A 16,977-nucleotide genomic window follows, 5' to 3' on the forward strand; every position below is an offset into this window, starting at 1 on the left:
AATAGCTCCTTTCTTAAATGAAAAATGCACTGGCATGCACAACCAAGCAGAACAACAGACAGGTCACCTGCTTTACAAAGCATTAGTTGCTGTTTTGCCCTGTGGCATGTGCAGTTTTAAAGAATTATTAAGACCTTTCATGAAAAGACTGAAAGAGAAGATAAAGTTTCCTTCACTGTTGCTGTGGAATAGAAAATTAGAGGGAAATGTTGAAGCATTGTATGTGGTTTCTCATCTGGATAATATTAGCTAAATTTTTTTATAATATACAGTATCATACAGATTCCTGATTGCTACTGATTTTCTTATGCATACATCTTCCTATTAATCATAAAATACAGTGCGATTTTTTTTGGCAGATTTATCAACTATTAGAAACCTCTTTCCCAGATGATTTTTTATATGCATTTGGGGTGGCTGTAAAATAAAATAGTAATTTTCTGGTTTGTGTGTAAGGAAGCTTTAGGTCATGTACTGTATAATATTACTAAGCTGTAATAGGTAGAAAATATAAGATTTGCTTAGACAGAGAGAACACCAAAACTGCATTTGAGTCTACCACTTAGGGACACAACAGAAAATGTTCTAAATAGAAAATATCTTTTGAGACATCTACAAGGATAATATTAGTGTTAAAGGGAAAGATCCTGATAGAATTTATTGAAATCTGGCTCTGCTAAAAAGCATGAAATGGTGGTGTTATTTTCTCCATCTTGGTAATACCAGAGGAACTATAAACACTTCCTTCAATGACATATCTCTGCTTTTACTCTCTTTTTCTCATTTATATGGGTCTTAATGTCATATTCAAATGTATTGTGGACCAACACTCCCCACACAACAAATGCATGAAGTTTTCCAGTGTTTAAAAGCATGTGTTTCTAGGTCTCCAAATACTCCCTCCAAACCTACAAATGAAGAAGGAGAACATATGCTGTGCTACTTCCTCACAACTAAGAAGTGACTACAATTATTTAGAGAATATAGTGACTTCTATATTCTATTTAGAGAATAGAAGAGACTTCTATTATTTAGACAATAATAGAAAAGTATTGCATGAATATGCCAGGCAGTCAAAACATTTTTATTCAAAATTCCCCGTGGTCATAGCACAAGGGAAGGATCCTCAGGAATTTTTTTGTGCACAGCGCACAATTTTTTATTTTTTTTTTCAGTTCACTGGGCCCCTCTAAAAAGATGTATCATATTCACTGCTGAGTTTCATATTTTGCAATCTGCACGAATCATGTGGATGTGCAGCTTCCACCATGCCACTTGTTGTGAGGGCTCATTGTAGAGGCTCTAATGAGCCTGCCATACTCCTTCAGCATGCACAGCACCGTCTTCTCAATCATGCCTTTCAAGAGATTAAGACTCAGTGATGCAATACAGCCCATGACACAAAGCCTCTTTTCAAACATAAAAGAGTCAATTGTTTTTACAACCTCTAAGCATGCACAATCTTTGCTTTACATGTCCATGCAATAAATGGCCTAAAAGTTTCATATCCTCCTTGCAATATGGAACTTGACCCTTGGAAATCCCTCACGACAATTCAACTAGTAGAACGGAAATCTTTTCCCAATACCCTAAGGATTCTGGCAAAATATTTGTACTCTTTCCATGTACACATGCTCCACTACACAGTCCTCCTTGCATATTACAAAACCTAACAACATTTTTGAAGCTATGTATATTCTGCCCTGTCCATAAATTATTTCAGCTGCCTCCTGACTGCTCAGATTAATTTTTATTTTTTTTTTTACTCCCAGATCCCTTTGGTAGGAGCTACATTTCAGAGTGTAGCCAAACTCCCTCTTTCAGGCCAGCCCTCACAGCATTAACACAAGTGTCAAGAGATGGGAGACCCAAAGAAACTGACCTTTGTGGGCACAGGGAAGTGCTCAGAGATTTCTGCTCCCACTGACTCCAGGTTGCACTTTTGGAGCATGGGGCTGATAAGGTGGTGGAGCATCAGGGCACAACACCTGGCCAGGGGCAGGGAGCACCTCTGCACAGCTGGCAGCCCTGGTGGAGAAATATTAACAATTCACAGTTGTGGGGGTGCTGGAATAGTATCATAAGTTTCTTAGTTGTAGGTTTGATGTGATTTGGACTTTAACCCTAGCCAGGTAAAGTTACTGTCTTGGAATGTGCTTATCAGAGGTTGATAAGAGTTGCCAAGACAACTCTAATCCTCTGCCCTGGGTTTCGATCGTCCTATTGTGTTTTCCCCCATCCCATTGTACTTCTCCCCCACATGTCCACCATCCCCCAGACCCCAGACCTTCAGGAGAGGTGTCTGACAGGGATTGGTGGGTCTCCCAGGGCCACATCCCAAATCCACCTGATTTGTTAATGTTGTGTATTGCATTTTGACCTTACCCACCTGGCTTTGTGTGATTGGTCTCTGTAACTTGTGTCCACCCCTGAGATTTTGGGGGAACAAAAACCCCCTGTAACCGAGGCCCGGGGTCACTCCCCAGAGGCACAGGCCTGGAACCAGGGGCTGCCCCCTGAGTTACCCGAATAAAACCTTTTCTCCCTGAGCCTGGAGTGTCCCCTCTTTCTAACCACGGCCGAGACAGTTAAGGCAAAAGCGCTGCGGAGCCAAGGACCCACGCAAAGGTACTGTTGGGCGTATCACAGCTAGCAGGGTGGCCCAGCTGACGCTGAGCTGACCTGAGAGACAGATACGCGAAGCAATACACAGTCTTGTCTCTTTCAGACCTGCCCTTCAGTTTCTCGAGATCACTTTTGAATTCTCACCTTGTCCTTGCTCAGCTTTCCATGTTTGTGAATTGAATGAGAAAGCTATCTGCCCCAAACACTTAGAAGTATTGGAAGTTTCTCCAGTTCAAAAAATCCAGTTCAGTTCTCCAGGAGGTTGGGAGTTCTCCGGATCTCCAGGAGATCTCCAGTTCAGTTCATCCATCCCTGAGAGATGCAAGGCTTCTAAGGAATAATAATCATCCACATCAAAAGGTGATGGGCAGGCCCCTGCAGAGACAGCAAAAGGGCTGAAGGTTGTACCTTCAGTGCACAAGCAGCCCATATGTCAAAAAGAACTAGTTTCAGGGGAAAAAAAATTCAACTGCCCTACCAAAATGGATAACCAAGAGTCTAATCTACTGGATGCATAAGTTAATTTGTCTACTCCATGTGGCTTTGGTAAGTCTGTAGTGCGAGAGAGGCTTGGCCCTTTCTTCAAGGAGTCATGAGAATGACTAGAAAAAAAATTATATTCATGGAAATCCTGAAGTGTTTCATTGTTTAGATTGGAGAAGGGAAGACCAAAGAGAGACAGTAGTAAGAGTCTTTCTATCCTCCTGTGTTGAGGATGTCAGAAAAAAAAAAAAAAAAAAAAAAAAAAAAAAAGTGTGGAAGGAATAAATGTGTTGAATAAGATTTTTAAAATAAAATATCCTCATTATCAGCAAGAAAGAATGAGGCTCAATGTTAGAAGTTTTTAATGCCCATAGCAAAAAGCGTTGGGAAGTTTTGCCATGGAGAATGAGTTATACCAAATAGGGGAGCTCACTAAGGGCAAAGTAGACACCCATCTGCGAAAAAGGAGATGTTGGCATAGTTATGCTGGGCTGGGATATGGGAGTGAGCTAGATGACCCCTCTGAGCTGTACTGCCCTGGACTTCTACAAGGAATCCATGTCCTATCTCCAGTGAAATCTCAAGTGATGTATATGTTTTAGTGAATGCCTCCACCCACCTTGCAATCCCTGATTTCAAAGCACAGAATATCTCTTCCTGACCACCCCACTGGCCCTAAAGAAAAGCCCATATTTGCACAGTGCTGCAGACCTCTCTGGCCTCATGTCAGGGATGCATGTGGGCTGAGGGAGGGTAGGGAGCTGGTTTCACACTTGATCTGACCATGCCAGCCCACCACACCACCCCAGCCCAGCAACTCCCATTCCCAGAACCAAGTTGCTGCAAGTCAGCACACCCCTGTGAAAAAAAAAAAAAAGTCAAGGTAAGTGAGAAAAAACAGTGGAGCAGAGGTGAGAGAGGGGGACTCAGTGCCAGCTGCAAGAGAAAACTTGAGGAGAAGCAGCTGCTCCTCTGATGATCCCTCAGAAGTCAACTGTGTCATGTCTCATCCTCACCCTACATGCCAGCAGCCTTGCTCCAGCAGTTTTCTTTCACTGTCCCACTCTCCTTTCCCCTGTCCCATGCTTTCCACTGCACATGTACTCACACTCTTTCCTTCTGTTACAGCCACAGGAAAACTGCCTTCTTGGATTTCTAGAGGGTTTTTTTTACATTGCTCAGTTGTTTTAATATAAAACCACAGCTCCTCTTGTTAGTGAATGCTAGCATTTCAAACTGTAATATAATGTGCCATAAACGACATTCCATGCCATAAAATGTTGCAGAAAGATATACTTTTACTCCTAAAAGCAGTGGCTGGATTCTGCTGAACTGAATTTAGTGGAGATTCAATCAAAACTGAGACGAAAGAAAAGAACAAGATTCCAGGTTCACTGCAGAGTTCACTTGCAGTTTTTCCTGTCCCCGACAATAAGAGGATTACCTTAAATCAAGAGCATCAGTGTCAATGAGAACCAGAAAACTTAATACATGGAAGGACAAGGAGATCAAAGCTTAGCACCTGGAGAATACCACATGCTCTAGATTAATAAAACAATACACTCTGTTACATAAATCTCGAGCAAGGTTATTCATGGACAAACATACAAAAAAGAAATTACTGTAGAGCTCAGATAACAGATATTTAATACTGGTGCTCTATCAGAGAATATCCTCTCATGTTATAGGGGTGTTGACATAGAGCAGTGAGACATTATTTTGTTTTAAACACTTTTAGTCTAAACTTGACATTACTGTTTTTGGACCTGGATACTGCACATCTGCAAGTCAGCGGAAATACCAAAATCTTGCATGCTCCTTTGATTGTTACATTTAAGGTATCATATATGCTACCAGCTCAGCTGCTGCAAGGCATTAAAGTCCATTACTCCAGGCTTGTAAAGTACTTTGGAAATACTATAGACAAGGATTAGAGAAGATGAGTATTCCACATGGCTTCAGAAGGGATGATAAACAGAGGGTAAAAGCACTGTAGTTAAAGTGATATATTGATTGCATGTGGGGAGCAATAGCAAGAGATCCCTTCTGATGAGTATTTTGTTGAGTGGTTTTGAAATCATATGCTTTTATCAAGCAGTTATGTTTCTAAGATCAGCTTTGTTTATAGTGCCATAGTCTAAGAACTACTGATAATCAGCAAACTCAAGGATCTGAGCTTGGAGCACACCTTGGTTTTGGACCTCTGTTGTGGGATGATTTGAAAGTGTTTGGAAGAGAGGAGAATTTTATAAAAAAGATAATCCAAGTAAGTCTCACAAAGAAATATTATTATCAGCCTAAAAACCATAATGTCCTTTATATGTTATCTAATCATAAAGTTGTCCTTTGGTTTATCAGTTTGGTTTATCAATGAAGAGGGATGTTTTCCCACAAGTGTGAGAATAACATCCAAGCACCAAGTATGTGGCATTGTGACCTACAGATATCACAGAGAGACACTCATCTGTGTAACATAACCATTGCAGGAGAAAAGCAATTCTTTAATATAGGAAAACCAGAGGACGGGAAAAGAAAAGGAATAAGGGTCCCCCTCTTCAGCATCCACAGTCATCCAAGAAAGCTGCCACCTGGGAAGCAGTACTTCTGTGCTAGGAAAATCTTCTTCCTTCAACATGTAAGGTTCAAGCTTTGCATGGCATTCAAGGCCTCTGCCAATTTTGCTAATTTCTATTTGATGAAAGCCAGCAAATGCCCCTGCTATAATCAGGTATAGTGTCCACATGGTTACTGTGGAAGAAAGCAAGCCTTTTACAAGCTTGAGATCCAGTCCAGGGACAGTCATAAAGGCTGAAAATATGTCAGTGCAGAAGTTCACACAATGACATAGATTTTGAACAAACTTATTTCCAAACACTAGCAAAAAAATCCCAAACAATTAATCACCAATTAAATGTGCATCTAAGAAAATAGTTTTGCTGTGTGTTGTAGTTTAAACCCAGCCAGCAACCAAGTACCACACAACCTTTGATTCAATCCTCCACCAGTAGGATTGAGGAGAGAATCAGACAGATGAAAGCTGGAAAACTCATGGGCTGAGCTAAAAACAGTTAATAGGGAAAGTAAAGGCTGTGCACGCAAGCAAAGCAAAACAAGGAATAAATTTGGTGCTTCCCATGGGCAGACAGGTGCTCAGCCATCTCCAGCAGAGCAGGATCTCATCATGCACAGTGGTTACTTGAGAAGACAAATGACATCACCACAAACATCCCACCCTTTCCTATTTCTTTCCCCCACTTTATACACTGAGCTGGTGCCACATGGTGAGGAATATCCCTTTGGTCAGCTGGGGTCACCTGTCCTGGCTGTATCTCCCTCCAGGTACCCCCAGTCCCCTCCCCAGTGTGGCAGCACCAAAAGCAGAAAAGGCCTTGGCTCTGTGCAAGCCCTGATCAGCAGGGACAAAAAATCTCTGTATTACCAACCCTGTGTTCAGCACAAATCCAAAACACAGCCCCTTGCCAGCCACTGCGAGGAAAATTGACTCTATCTCAGCCCAAACCAGCACATTGTGGAAGCAAGCTGAGGTGGTGTAAAGTCACCATTGTTTCTTCAGTGCTCTTTAGTATTCTGTTATTTTACACGTGTAAACTGGACCATGGTTTGTCATTATTAATTTGACACAAAAGACTTGAGAAGATTGTAAGCTGAGGTTGAGCCAGGTGACCTCCTGAGATCCCTTCCCATCTAGTTTTTCCTGTGATCCTGTAGTCTTACTATGAGTTATTTCCATTAGGAGGAGATGAAGAATTGGTAGGACAGGAGGAAAGGAGCAAATCGTTGTTGGTATCTGATTCAGGGACAAAAATATTTTAATATTTTTAATATAAAATAAAATATTCCTAGAAAATAACTGTTACTCCTATTCCCACACCTTTGCCTGAAAGTCCCTTAATTCCAAAATTTGAACTGATATTAGACAGCAACAGGACTCTCAGGGGAGGGTCAGAGTTGGTGAACAGGAAAGAAGACAGTAAGTGACAAGCATGGGAAGGACCCAGGCTTGCAGGGCTCCCCAAGACAGTATTCATGGCATGGCTATCTCTTCATAAGCCTGAATGCCAAAGCCATGATGAGACAGGGCAGCAGCAGAGGAAACACCAGAGCTGCCATCCATACCCAACACTGCCTTCTCACTCAGGCTGGACCTGCTCCTCAGACCAAACCAAACTCCATCTCACTCTGCTACCAGCCAACACTCCTCATCAAGAAGTGGCTGGGCTTTACTGTTATACCTCTAAGTTTGAGTGGCAATTGTTTGAGCAAATGGAGCAAGGCTTCTGATCCACTTAGTGACATAATTTATAGCTTGGGGTTGGAAACAGGGATCTGCCATTGGTCCTCTCATAAACCTGTTTCGTGGTCCAGGCTGCTCCTGGACTTGCTTTGCCTCTACTTCAATTGCATTTTATATAGTACTGTGAATTCAGATGGACATAGTGAGAGTTAATTAATGTCAGTTACACTGCTGAATGCTTCTAATGTAAAGTAAGAGGTGGCTGTAAATTAAAGGTACAATAACAAATAGCCCCACAATCTTTAGATAGTCTCACTTCAGTAGAGCTGCAGGGGAAATGTAGGAATGATAATAAATACATCATAAACATTAAAGAGCCATAAAATAGCCACATATAGATCTAATAAAACATAATATAGAAATAATTCAAGCTGGGCTGAAAAGCAAATACCACCTACTACTGAAAGCTTTTGCAGTACCTTGGGATCCCAGGAAAAGGAGTTGATACCGCAGCTGTGTTGAGTGTTTTTATTGGGCCTGACTTTCCTTGAAGGTCATCCTGACACAGTATTTTTGAAAGTCCTTTTAGTGGTAATGTATCAAACTTCATTTTCTTTTATAACTGAAATAGTCCACTGGAATTCTTCTATATTACCAGATCTGTTTTGAGACCAAAAAGAAGAAAAATAGATTGCAACATTTAGAGCTGAAATGACACTGACAGAACATTTTCCCCCTATTTAAGTTATGTTTGCTATAGTTACAACTTCAAAATCTCAAAGGTCCACTTGAGTTTTGGGATAAGTATATTTTATGTCAAAAAGACTGCATGCCAGAAAGCTCCAAATATCAGAGAAGAGTCAGTTTAGCATTCTGGTAGTATTGCAAAAATACGTCTTTTTTTAAAGGTGACCATGTCAAAGTCTTAGAACTACTTTTCTCAATCATTATAATGAACAAGCAGAAGAGCCACACAGATCAGAATGACTTTTCCATAAGCCCCTGGTAGATTTATAGTCATGGCCAAGGCTTCTCCATGCAGTGATTTTGCTTAGTCAGTTTTCCCAGCCTTTCAGCTTCTGCTAGGATGCCCTGGGTGTATTTCAGGAGGGGTAGGGGTGCAAACCTGCCCCCAGACCCCCAGCATGCTGAAAGCACAGGGCTGCCAGCTCCTCTCCAGAGACCCAGCCCCCTGGGGGGAGTTCTGGTGTCTTGGGTTGCAATGCAAGATGTATTCTAGTCCCAGCTGTTGAAACCAGTTGAAGAGATGTTTTTATTTATCTCATAACTCTGGGGGGGAGGGGGCTGGTGTCTTCTGTTAATGGGCAGCTGTTAAAACCAGCTGGGGCAGTGTTCTTATCTCTTCCACCACCCATCCTCCCTCCAGGGGATCTCTGCTGTTCATGAGCCATCCAGGCTCAATGCAGGGCTGATACAATTCCATCATCCCATGGGGAGATGCTCCACCCAGGGGGAGGAGCCCAGCATTCCTACCTGGATAAAACCTGAGATCCAGGACACCAGCACAGCCTGTTTGCATTGGATTCCCTGAGGAGGACCATCTCAGCACCACTGGACCCTTCTACAGGATCACTTCTGTTCCAACAGAACCACATCTGTCACTGCAGAAGGACTTGATTGGACTGTTCCCAACACCCTGACCAACAGGGTGTCAGGTCGTGTTCTGACTCTGTCAGTGGTGTGGTGTTGGTGGTGGTGGTGGTGTTGTTTTAACTACATTTTTAACATTTCTAGTAAAGAACTGTTATTCTTATTCCCATACCTTTGCCTGAAAGCCCCCTTAATTCCAAAAGTATAATAATTTGGAGGAAAGGGATTTACATTCTCCATTCCAAAGGAAGTTCTGGCTTTTCCCTGGCAGACACCTGTCTTTCCAAAACAAGATGTCTGGTTTACCAGGGCTAGCACAGCTCTGAGTCACCTTCCTCTCACCAGCAGGCTGGTGACTGCAGACTAACACAGGGGAGAACAAACCACACAACCCAGGTCTCTTTCCTGTGCTCACCACCACCACAGAGGGTCACTGATCCATGGTGAGGGCAAATGCAAAGCCCTTTACATTCCTCCACCCCATGTCCTGCCCAAAGCACAGGCTCTGATGCTCTCAGAATCCTCTTTAACCATTGCATAGTTCAGACATAACCATCTCCAACTGTCCCTCTCAGTGGTTTCAAAGTATTTGTGGTATGGGTGAGATTCTTTACTTATTTCCACAAAGGAAATCAAGGATATTTCTAAGCATTTCTGTTCAGACAAAATAGACTTCACAGTTGTCAACAGCTGTGTCCAAAATTAGAGCTACCACACTGTAAAAGCCCACAGTCTTCTGGATCCTGCATGACAGAGGAGGCTGCTAATCTTAAGCTTTGTATTTATTTTACGTAAAGGCAATAATGTGGTAGCTGTTTTAGAAACTTCATCAAGTATTAGTTGAGATGTTTGGGGTGAAATGTACTCAGAGACTCTATTATGCCAGAGGAAGAAAGCAACTAAGGTACAGAAGAATGTAATCCTTTTTTAAATATTATTCCTGGGAATATTTTATCACCAAATGTTCAGCTTCAAATTGAATTATATATTTTCATCATGGGTCTACATTCCTGCGTACTAGTTCTAAAATGAAATTGTTTATATAGACAAAAAATAGTTGATCTTATGGCATGGCAGGGAAAAAATATACTTTATTTCTGACTTTTCTCAATACATTCTCTCCTAGGTTAACCTCTCATAGCTGGCACATAAATCTCTATTTAGTGTGGTGCATAAAATGCAGCCCATGCAATGCCTTACCTTCACAAGTCCTGGCAGATGTAGTGTACAGAATAGCTTCTCCCAAGGATTAAAATTGAATTAGTAATGGCCTATGTGGGGCATAACAACACTTTAAGCTGTCATGGTTAGATACATCCCAGCTTCCAAAGTGGAACAATGTCACATGCCACTTCCAGTCAGGCCACAAACTTCCACTAAAATCTCTATTATCACATTTATAGTTCCCTGCCTTCACCTCTTCCTGTGCAAAGGGAAGGTAGTGGAATGGAGTTACAGGCATTAAAAGGAAAGAAGTTGCTTGCAAAATGTAGATTGCATGGAGAAGTCTGTTGGGAGCCAAGGACTCGAAAACTACACATGTGAGTGGTCAGAAAACACACTTTTTCTGTAGTGGCAGGGAACAGCTCTGGTAAAAAACACCTCCTGGCTTCAGTCATAGTGCCTGCAAATGGAGCACTCAACTCAGCTGGAAAAACTTACATTTTACTGATAATTCAAAAGCAAACCTTGTTTTAGGTCGTAAAAGTACTGTTGCTTCCTAAACAACATGGCCAGAAATACCAATTCTTTCAAAAGCTGAGTGGTGCCCCAGACAGTCCCTCCTGCAGCACCAGAAACATTTCAGAGGTTCCTTACCTGAACTGGGGCAATGAATATTTAAGCAACTCTTAGATATGGTTACTATGAATACACCATTTATGTTGTCACTTCCAGCAAATCCAGGTGTTCACTGGGTCATATACTGCAGCCAGGGGCTCTTTCCAGCCCATAGTTTTTCTGGCTTCCATGAGGTGATGCACAACTTGAGCCAAGCCTCGTGCATGTTTTAACAATGCTCGTGTTTAACAGAGGCGGTTTATGGCACACTGTGAACTTAGTACATTAGAAACCAAAATAGAACTTACCCAAACATTCAGATCTGATCCAAACCTCACAGTGGGAGCCTTCCCGTGTTACAGTCTGGGAAAAAAAAGAAAAAGAAAAAAAAAAAAAAAAAAAAAAAAAAAAAAAAAAAAAAAACACCCACCTTATTTATACACACACTTTCAAAATGCTCATTAAAAAAACCTGAATCCAAACTTTGCAGCTTGCATCCGTGTCAGCTGAGACAAAGTCTGGGCTTGAAATGAAGCACATGAAAGAGCACAGATCTGCACCATTACTCACCATTATTTCCTTAGAATGTTTGGAGGATTGCAATGCAGGAAATTCACTGTAATTTGTTCGGTGATTTTTGTCCACCCAGCAAAATGCAGTTTTATGAGCCATTTCTGTAGGAGAAAAAAAAGAAAAGCTTATTTTGTGGATCTATTCACTGGCTGGCTGAAGAGGAAAAAAAAAAAGAGAGCTTTTATTCCACTGAAGCCTTTTAAGACTACAGTTTTAAGTAGTGTCAGAAACATGGAACACAGGGTGTTCGTTGCTTATATAGAGCATTCAAAAAAATGTTTATAAAACATTATAAAGACATTATAAATGTCTTTATAAAAAAATAGAAAGAAATTATTATGTAATTTAATTGCAAACTTGCTATTGCCAAGATATTCTAATATCATATAAAGCCATACAAATGAAAGAGTTTTGAATGCTGACAGGATTCTGCTGAAATATAAGCTAATTAACAAATCTAATTAAGATCTCACTTATTCTGTGAATTTTTTCACATTGAAATTTAGTGATCTTGGAGTTTGACAAATCTGAAATAAAATTGCAGACAGTCATCTGGCTTTTAAAATTGTGTGACTATGTGTGTGCATATAAAGAAATGCTTAGGAAAACTCAATTTCTGATGTAGTGAGTTAAATATCCAAATGTGTTTGTCTGCTTTGCCAGAAGAAAACAAGTAACTGAAGTATGAAAGAATGTAAATCCTTCTTTAAATATTATTCCTGGGAGTACTTTTATCACCAAATATTCCACTTGAAATTGAATTATACATTTTCATCATAGGTCCACATTCCTGGGGCTTGGTTCTGAAATGAAATTGTTTATATAGACAGAAAATAGTTTATTTTATATCATGGCAGAGAAAGATTCTGGGTTTTGTTTCTGACTAGTCTCCCCATAACTTCTCAGAGTCAACTTTTTACATCCTTCATATAAAGTGTTCTGCAGTGTGGTGCAAATTCAGAGTAGCAGATGTACTGCATATCAAATGCAAACACAGAATTAATTTCCTTTTTACGAATAAATTACATCTTGTATGGATTGGTTTGGATCTTATGATTACAGAGAGACTCAGACTGAAATCTGGGGGAACCTCAACTGAATTGCAAGGGGAAATATTGGATGGTAAGTTGAAGATGTGCTTACAAATCAGTGCTGTGTTGCCAAAAAAATTTTGCATCTTCAAAATACAAACTCCTTGTTGACTCCTTGTGCTGTTCTGCAATGCTCTGCTGTGTTAGGGCAATGGCACTATACAGCAGAGATCACAACTTCAGAAAGTCAATATGAAGCTGAATTCTGATGTGTTAGACAAGTATTTCTCCAGAGTTCTCAAAAAATGAAGATCATACGAGCACTGAGAGATAATCTCGTTCAAACTCCTGCTGTTACAGCTGAGCCCTTTGCATACATTACTCTGTTTCCTCACAGGTGACTGTGTTTGGGTTCCCTCTCCCTAAGGACCTGCCCCTTGTCTCATTTGCTTCATTGCAGACAGGTAGGGCTCACTCTGAAATCTATTACTGAAACACATATGAGTCTCAGAGAGCTAAACAGGGTCATTATTGCTTTGCTGAGATCTCAGCATTTTTACTCTCCCATCCCAATAGGACTTTATGGCAAAAGAGGACACTTAGGCTGACACAAATTCAGTGCATGCATCAGATGGCAGGCAGAGAGCACAGTGACACCACCAGTCAACAAGTGTCACAGGTACTGGCTCCTCTTTTCCATCTCCATCTGTCTGCATGGAGTGAAAGTAATGCCTTACCTCTACAGAGGCTCTTCACAGATGCTCTGGAATTAAAACTCCAGAATGAAGTGTCTGGGAACATCTGGTTGGCTTAGGAAAAGTTGGATGCAGTTAGAAAGTCACAGACAGTACAGATGGAGAGAGTCATGAGAGAGAGTGATTCTTTGCTCTGAGGAGAGCACTTTTTGTCTTGAGGCTGACATCTACAACATTTGCACTGTGAGTTAGCTGAGGGGGAAAGGAGGGTTGCTCAGTGGTCCTTGAAAGACAGTTATATTACATCTCTGTGGTGCCACATGCTCTTTCAGAGAGACACTCAGGAGAGAGTAAGGGAGGTAAAGCTGAGCAGGGGAAGGAGTGCAAAGGTGTGGATGTGAGTTAACAGGACTAATTTGTGTTAAAACCCTTTCACCCATGCTCCATGCAGGCCCAAGCAATCCTGTTTTTTCACTAGATCTGTTGTGATTCCTTGTACCAAGCATCCTAAATAATTGCACTCTTTGCAGCTGCTCAAAGGACCAGACATTTGTTCTGACCCTGCTACCCCTGCAAGAGATTGGAGAGGGCTCGATGAATTCATGGAGCTGAACTTTGGAGTTGATTTCTAACAGAAAATTTTGTTCTATTCTCATAGGACCTGCTCCACAAATCTAAGCTAAGTGAGGTAAGTGGGAGAAATTAGAGGATTTGCTGCTAAAGCCCATTAAAATGCTGATATAGCATCTGTGGAGAAGGAGCACAGGGTGCCCTGTATCACCATCACAATAACACATACAACCTGCAGGCAGATAGTACTTTCAAAATTACTCGTATGTTTTTACTCAATGTTCTGATATCATCTCCCTTGGTAGAAAGAGGAGAAAGGCTAAAAGTATATTCAATGCTCCCCTCTTCTGATTCTTGTGTTACTTCTGGTCTTGTGTTACTTCCTGTCCTTACTGAACACAGTAAATTGAATAAAAGTCACAGACAATTCTAGTATGCTGCAGAGATATTGCTTTAAATGAGGGATAAATCCTGGAAAATGCTCAACAAATTATACTGAAAAGCAAATAAAAATGTGTGAGAATTCAAAGTAAAGAAGGAAAGAATTGAAAATGTGAATTAAATGGCAAGTGTTCTAAAATACATGTTTGTAATCACTTCAGGGATTGCCGGGAAAATTCCACCCACAGAGGTTCAGAGTCTCTTTCTGTACTAACATGGAAAAGAAATGCAGGTGTCATCTTTTACTAATTAAGTGTTTTGGGAAGAGTAGAGAAAAGGCAAAAGCAGAGCTTTTGTGCACTAAGCATTTCCCAGGAAGTCAGTTCTCTTCCCTAAGGAATGGTCAGAACTTTGCCAACTGTCATTTTACCTCCCCCAAAAGCTCTTTCCACTTCCACAATTCTAGTACTTTGTCCTATAGATTTTCCCTGGCCAGTCAAAAACAATGGAAGGGGAAAAGTTGTTGGTTTGTTTGTAGAATATGCCTTTTTTTGTACATCAAATGGAAGACATGACTTGGACCAAATCGTTCTTAAGGCATTTTGCATTTTCTTGTGCTTTTTCCATTATCATTTTTATAGCTGAGATTTCTGTAAGGATTCACAGTGAGTCATTTTATGAGGCAGCTCTGTACCATCTGCACCGAAGAGTTTCCTATCACTCTAGACATTACGTATCTCCTTATGGCAGCCTGGACACTGCAGGGAAATTGCCAAGCCAGGTCACATGCCAGTGGGCCATCATTCATCCAAAAGAAGGCGGGCAAAATCTGCTTACAATTAGGTTCAGCCCTTGGTTCTGGATAACGTGTCCCTGTGGCTACAAATTCTTTCCTGCCAGCCCCCTACAGGGCTCAGAAGGAGTCCAAGGATGGCCTGACCAGAGAGAAAAGGTCTGAGTTTCTCTCTTTCCTTCCCACACTTTTTCAAATTTCCTCTCTTTTTTTTTTTTTTTTTTTTTTTTTTTTTTTTTTTTTTTTTTGTAAGGAAAAGTATGTTTTTGCGTTGTGTCATGCTGGCAGTAAGCAAAGCTGCTGCTTTAAAGATTTGCAAAGGAAATACAGTTGAATGCCAAAATATTTGGGGTTTTTAATGAAAGAATATAAAACTTCAGGAAGAGAAAAAAAAATCAGTTTATAAAATACATTAGTCTAATCTACTAATTTGCAAAAGGAAATTTTTTACTGGAGGTACTATATATGTAGAAAGGAGCCAGAATGTAAATTGTGTAAATGGAGCTACTCTGTTACATGCAGAGTCCTGTTTAACAGCAGAAAAAATGCATTCAAATACCTTCAAGTACAACCCTGCTCTTGTAGCACAATCTAGTTAAAACATAGCAGTTCCTGTGTGGTAGATCCCAGTCTAGCAACAGATCATATGAGGTTCAGGGGGTCTTTCACCAAAAATAGAAAAACTTTGATCTTTTAACATGACCTGGATTTGGCTATGAGAAAACATATGTCAATTCAGAAAATACAGCAAACCATTGGGAATTCCCTACTCCTTTGCTTTACCAGCCAAGGCTTGAATACATCTTTGCCACTTGCTCTTGGCAATTTCAGTAGCAGATTCTCAAGGGCAAGGAGTGTTCATGGTGTATTCTGCTGGAGTAGGAGTGTGGGACATGGAGTGGCTGCACCTAGGGTACTCAGGAAGTGCTCCCAGATTACTTTCAATGTGAAACCTCTCTTAAACAAGCAGTTATATTTTGGGGCCACTGTCCATTCTTTATTTTAGCATGTCTCAGTGTAACTAAAACAAGTATGGCTGGGCATGCAAGTCACAGCAGCTTACACCCCCCTGCAGACAATTACAGCAGCAACTTGTGAGTTTTCAGTCCAGGGGTGCATTCTGCAAATCCTGGGTATCACAGGTAATACCTCAGAAACTGGACACCTCACCTGTGTCAGAACAGCCAAAACAAAAAGTTTTTCATTGCAAACAGTTATTTTTCATGATTATTGAAAAGACTGCTGTCAGTATAGAGTAACTGAAAGTGATCCAGCTGAGAGGAAAATGTTTTCTCTTGTAGAGATGATTTCCTTTTCACCTGGTCTTACCACTGTTATGAGATGGGAGAAGAAACAAAACACAAAGTGCCATCACCTACAAACTAGAAACTGAAAGGTCTTTTCTGTTATGACTTCCTCTTGGAAAGTATTCTTGGAAAACATTGTCTGTACACTTGGTGATGGCATCAAAAGCAACAGCACTCCCTTAGTAAAGAGAAATGCAATGAGATATCATGCACAGGCACAATAATCCATGGAAGATTCTGCTTCATAACCGTTGTGAATTTCCCAGAACTTAAAAGGGAGAAAAAAAAAAAAAAAACACCAAAAAAAAAAAAAAAAAAAAAAAAAAAAAACAAAAAAAAAAAAAAAAAAAAACACACACACCACCACACTTTGTTTTTAAAGTTCATGGTTTTTCACAAATCATGGTATATTTTTATAAGTGCAGTAGAGTCGATGTTGTTGGAGGCAATGGGCTCAGGAACACTCTCATTATTGTGATCTTGAGGACAAAGTAATGCTCTGAGATTCAAGATGGTTTGGTGTGGTTAAAATTTTCTCTTCCAGCTGCTTTGTTCTAGAAAGAACAAAATATTGAACCAACCAACTGAGTAGTCTGGTGGGACACGTGCATGTGGCTGGAGAGATTCATTGCCATTTCTGAGCCTGGTTACCTCTGATCCAGCTGGAAAAAAGAAACACTTTCTCTGTTACCTGCAAGCTGCTACATAACTTAGTCAGCAGGGGAACGCAGCAAGGCTCAAGGCTTTGGTTTAAATTCTCTTCCAAGCATGTGCTGTTGGGTTACAGCTTTTATTTAAAGAGCACTGGCTCCTGGATCATCTGAACTCTGCTGTGTCAGCATATATCCAAAACGATCTGCTGAGACTTCTGCTT

At 40.7% G+C, this 16,977-nt stretch overlaps 1 long non-coding RNA gene across 1 annotated transcript; it reads right to left on the bottom strand.

The window, feature by feature from the left end:
- Nucleotides 1–7,849: 7,849 nt before the first annotated feature.
- On the bottom strand, nucleotides 7,850–11,406 carry LOC310922989. Its single transcript, XR_014592524.1, has 3 exons — nucleotides 11,324–11,406; nucleotides 11,062–11,116; nucleotides 7,850–8,023 (listed from the first exon to the last, which is right to left on the bottom strand). It is a non-coding gene; the product is annotated as an uncharacterized lncRNA (long non-coding RNA).
- Nucleotides 11,407–16,977: the final 5,571 nt, after the last annotated feature.

Source organism: Zosterops lateralis, assembly GCF_965231275.1.
Source record: "Zosterops lateralis genome assembly, chromosome: Z".
Taxonomy (NCBI): domain Eukaryota; kingdom Metazoa; phylum Chordata; class Aves; order Passeriformes; family Zosteropidae; genus Zosterops; species Zosterops lateralis.